At 37.1% G+C, this 5,454-nt stretch overlaps 1 non-coding gene across 1 annotated transcript; it reads left to right on the plus strand.

Moving 5' to 3' along the window:
• The first annotated feature begins 5,140 nt into the window (after positions 1-5,140).
• Positions 5,141-5,248, plus strand: LOC112753466 (small nucleolar RNA R71). The gene has a single exon (XR_003177853.1). It is a non-coding gene; the product is annotated as a small nucleolar RNA R71 (small nucleolar RNA).
• The last annotated feature ends 206 nt before the right edge of the window (positions 5,249-5,454 follow it).

Raw genomic sequence — 5,454 nt, forward strand, 5'->3', positions numbered from 1 at the left:
TCCTTAACTTTTGCTATCTGCCTTGTTATAGAAGATAGTTGCTGATTGAGTTCAGCAACTTGTTCCTGAGGACTAAAGTCAGTTGATACTGCCTTAACTTCTTCTTTCATGGAGGACTCATTACTTATGTACAGATGCTAATTTCTAGCAACTATATTAATAAGCTCTTGAGCCTCTTCAATAGTCTTTCTCATGTGTATAGAACCACCAGCTGAGTGGTCTAGAGATATCTGAGCTTTTTCTGTAAGCCCATAGTAGAAGATGTCTAATTGCACCCACTCTGAAAATATTTCAGAGGGGCATTTCCTTAGCATCCCTTTGTACCTCTCCCAGGCGTTAATAAAGGGATTCATCATCCTCTTGTTTAAAGCCTTGGATGTCCAACCTTAGCTGTGTCATCCTTTTTGGAAGGAAATATTGATTCAAGAATTTGTCTGATAACTGTTTCTATGTTCTTATGCTTGCTGTAGGTTGGTTATTTAACCACCTCTTAGCATGATCTTTTACATCAAATGGAAACAGTAACAATCTGTAGACATCCTGATCTACTTCCTTGTCATGTACTGTGTCAGCAATTTGCAAGAACTGTGCCAGAAACTCAGTAGGTTCTTCCTGTGGAAGACCGAAATACTGGCAGTTTTACTGCACCATGACAATGAGCTGAGGATTTAGCTCAAAACTGCCTGCTTTGATGGGAGGTATACAGATACTACTCCCATATGCAGCAATAGTAGGATTAGCATATGACCCCAGAGTCCTTATGGACTGTTCATTTCTACTTGGATCCATGATGGAGAAAGGGAGATGATGTGGATTGTAAAATATAAAAAAAAAATATTTTTTATTTTTTATTTTTTATTTTTAAATTTTTTTTATACCGAAAATTAAAAGGAAAATAAAATAAAATAAAATAATAAAAAAATTAACTATAATTTTGAAAATTAGAAAAATAGATAAAAAGGAAATTGAAAATTAAAATAAGTAATTAATTAAAAAGATTTGAAAAATGTATGATTTTAAAATTTGAGATTGGAAAAGATAAGATAAGATTTTGAAAAAGATATGATTTTAAAAATTTTGACCAAATCAACCTAATGAATTCGAAAATTATGAGCAATAAAAGGAAAGGATTTTTTTTTTTTTGAATTTTATGAGGAAAGAGAAGAACACACAAAAGACACAAGACTTAAAATTTTTAAATCTAATGCTCCTTGTTTTTCAAAAATTTTGGAGGGAAAACACCAAGGAACATCAAACTTAAAAATTTTAAGATCAAAATACAAGAAGACTCAAGAACACCTTGAAGACTCACAAGAACAACAAGAATAAAATTCAAAGACTAAAGAACATAAAAAGAACACCAAGCTTAAAACTTTTAGAAAATTAAAAATAAATTTTTGAAAATTAAAGAAAAATAACAAGAGAACACCAAACTTAAAAGTTTGACACAAGATTTAATCAAAGAAAAATTATTTTTGAAAAAGTTTTAAAAGGAAGATACCCAATTACCAAGAACATAAGCACAACGCTCTAGCCAACTGAGCTATAAATTTAACGTGTTTTTTTTTTAAAAAGGTATTTAATGTATATAAATTTTTTGAATACTGATCATTTGAAAACGCACAAGAAAAACAAGAAAAGACACAGAACAGGAAAAACTAAAGATCAAACAAGAAAAATAGCAAGAACAACTTGAAGATCAAGAAAGAACAATGAACACAAATTCGAAAATTTAAAGGAAAATAAAAACATGCAATTGACACCAAACTTAAAATATGAAACTAAACTCAAACAGAAGACTAAATCATGAATTTATTGGTTTTAAAAATTTTCGAAAATAATTTAGAAAAATAAAATAAGGATTTTAAAATTTTAACCAAAAATAATAATAGAAGACTCTAAACCAAAAAGAAAAATTTTTCCTAATCTAAGCAACAAAATAAACCGTCAGTTGTCCAAACTCGAACAATCACCGGCAACGGTGTCAAAAACTTGGTGCACGAATTGTAAATCACACTTTTCACAACTCGTACCACTAACCAGCAAGTGCACTGGGTCGTCCAAGTAATACCTTACGTGAGTAAAGGTCGATCCCACGGAGATTGTCGGCTTAAAGCAAGCTATGGTTATTTTGTAATTCTTAGTCAGGAAATCAATGATAAGAGTGATTATATTTATGAAAAGTAAAAAGCATAAATTAAATAGTACTTGTTATGCAGTAATGGAGAACAGATTGAGGTTTTGGAGATGCTCTGTCTTCTGAATCTCTGCTTTCCTACTGTCTTCTTCTTCACGCACGCAGGTCTCCTTCCATGGCAAGTTGTATGTTGGTGGATCACCATTGTCAATGGCTACCATCTGTCCTCTCGGTGAAAATGGTCCAAATGCGCTGTCACTGCACGGCTAATCATGTGTCGGTTCTCAATCATGTTGGAATAGGATCCATTGATCCTTTTGCGTCTGCCACTACGCCCAGCACTTGTGAGTTTGAAGCTCGTCACAGTCATCCCATCCCAGATCCTACTAAGAATACCACAGACAAGGTTTAGACTTTCCGGATCTCAGGAATGGCCGCCAATAATCCTAGCCTATACCACGAAGACTCTGATCATGAACCAAGAGGCTAAGAGATACACACTCAATCTAAGGTAGAACGGAAGTGGTTGTCAGGCACGCGTTCATAGGTTGAGAATGATGATGAGTGTCACGGATCATCACATTCATCACGGTTAAGTACAAGCGAGTATCTTAGAATAGAAACAAGCGTGATTGAATAGAAAACATAAGTAATTACATTAATTCATCGAGACACAGCAGAGCTCCTCACCCCCAACCATGGGGTTTAGAGACTCATGCCATCAGAAATACAATATAAAATGTGTAAAATATCATGAGGTACAAAATAAATCTCTAAAAGTTGTTTAAATACTAAACTAGTAACCTAGGTTTACAAAAAATGAGTAAACTACGATAGATAGTACAGAAATCTACTTCCGGGGAACACTTGGTGTGTGCTGGGGCTGAGACTTGAGCTTTACACGTGCCTAGGCTGTTTCTGGAGTTAAACGCCAGGTTGTAACCTGTTTTGGGCATTTAACTCCAACTTGTAACCTGTTTCTGGCGTCTAACGCTAGAATGGAACATGGAACTGGCGTTAAACGCCAGTTTACGTCGTTTATCTTTGGGCAAAGTATGAACTATTATATATTTCTAGAAAGCCCTAGATGTCTACTTTCCAAAACAATTGAGAGCGCGCCAATTGGTCTTTTGTAGCTCTAGAAAATCCATTTTGAGTGCAGGGAGGTCAGAATCCAACAACATCTGCAGTCCTTTTTCAGCCTCTAAATCAGATTTTTGCTCAGGTCCCTCAATTTCAGCCAGAAAATACCTGAAATCACAGAAAAACACACAAACTCATAGTAAAGTCCAGAAATGTGAATTTTGAATAAAAACTAATAAAAATATACTAAAAAGTAATTAAAATATGCTTAAAACTACTTAAAATAATGCCAAAAAGCGTATAAATTATCCGCTCATCAGCCTCCCAACACCAAACTTAGAGTTTGAATTTGGGGGCTCTTTTTGACTCTGTATTGAAAGAAGTTCTTCATGATTCCTCTCCATGGTTGCAAAGGGAGATCCTTGAGCTTTAAACACAAGGGAGTCCTCATTCACTTGAAGGACCAATTCTTCTCTGTCAACATAAATCCCAGCTTTTGATGTGGCTAGGAAGGGTCTGCCAAGGATGATGGATTCATCCGTACACTTCCCAGTGTCTAGGATTATGAAATCAGCAGGCATGTAGTGGCCTTCAACCTTTACCAAGACATCCTCTACAAATCCATAAGCCTGTTTCCTTGAATTGTCTGTCATCTCTAGTGAGATTCTTGTAGCTTGTACCTCAAGGATCCCCAGCTTTTCCATTACAGAGAGTGGCATGAGGTTTATACTTGACCCCAGATTACACAGAGCCTTCTCAAAGGTCATGGTGCCTATGGTACAAGGTATTGAGAACTTTCCAGGATCCTGTCTCTTCTGAGGTAATCTCTGCCTAGTCAAGTCATCCAGTTCTTTGGTGAGCAAGGAGGGTTCATCCTCCCAAGTCTCATCACCAAATAACTTGGCATTAAGCTTCATGATTGCTCCAAGGTACTTGGCAACTTGCTCTTCAGTAACATCTTCATCCTCTTCAGAGGAAGAATACTCATCAGAGCTCATGAATGGCAGAAGCAAGTTTAATGCAATCTCTATGGTCTCTGTATGAGCCTCAGATTCCCATGGTTCCTCATTAGGGAACTCCTTGGAGGCCAGTGGACGTCCATTGAGGTCTTCCTCAGTGGAAATCACTGCCTCTTCCTCCTCTCCAGGTTCGGCCGTGTGGGTTATATTGATGGCCTTGCACTCTCTTTTTGGGTTCTCTTCTGTATTGCTTGGGAGAGTACTAGGAGGGAGTTTAGTAATTTTCTTACTCAACTGACCCACTTGTGCCTCTAAATTTCTAATGGAGGATCTTGTTTCAGTCACGAAACTTTGAGTGGTTTTAATTAGATCAGAGACTATGGTTGCTAAGTCAGAGTAGCTCTGCTTAGAATTCTCTGTCTGTTGCTGAGAAGATGATGGAAAAGGCTTGCTATTGCTAAACCTATTTCTTCCACCATTACTATTGTTGAAACCTTGTTGAGGCCTCTGTTGGTCCTTCCATGAGAGATTTTGGTGATTTCTCCATGAAGGGTTATAGGTGTTTCCATAGGGTTCTCCTATGTAATTCACCTCTTCCATTGCTGGATTCTCAGGATCATAAGCTTCTTCTTCAGATGAAGCTTCTTTGGTACTGCCTGTTGCTGCTTGCATGCCAGACAGAGAGAAATTATATTGACTTGCTGAGTCAATATTTTGTTCTGAGCCAATATGGCATTCAGAGTATCAATCTCAAGAACTCCTTTCTTCTGATTTGTTCCATTATTCACAGGATTGCTTTCAGAAGTGTACATGAATTGGTTATTTGCGACATTTCAATGAGTTCCTGAGCTTCTACAGGAATCTTCTTCAAATGAAGAGATCCTCCAGCAGAGCTGTCCAATGACATCTTGGATAGTTCAGACAGACCATCATAGAAGATACCTATGATGCTCCATTCTGAAAGCATGTCAGAAGGACACCTTCTGATCAATTGCTTGTATCTTTCCCAGGCTTCATAGAGGGATTCACCTTCCTTCTGTCTGAAGGTCTGGACTTCCACTCTAAGCTTACTCAATTTTTGAGGTGGAAAGAATTTGGCCAGAAAAGTACTGACCAGCTTTTCCCAAGAGTTCAGGCTTTCCTTAGGTTGTGAATCCAACCATATTCTAGCTCTGTCTCTTATAGCAAAGGGAAAAAGCATAAGCCATTAGACCTCGGGATCAACCCTATTGGTCTTAACAGTGTCACAGATTTGCAAAAATTCAGCTAAAAACT

This window comes from Arachis hypogaea, chromosome 15 (genome assembly GCF_003086295.3).
Source record: "Arachis hypogaea cultivar Tifrunner chromosome 15, arahy.Tifrunner.gnm2.J5K5, whole genome shotgun sequence".
Classification (NCBI taxonomy): domain Eukaryota; kingdom Viridiplantae; phylum Streptophyta; class Magnoliopsida; order Fabales; family Fabaceae; genus Arachis; species Arachis hypogaea.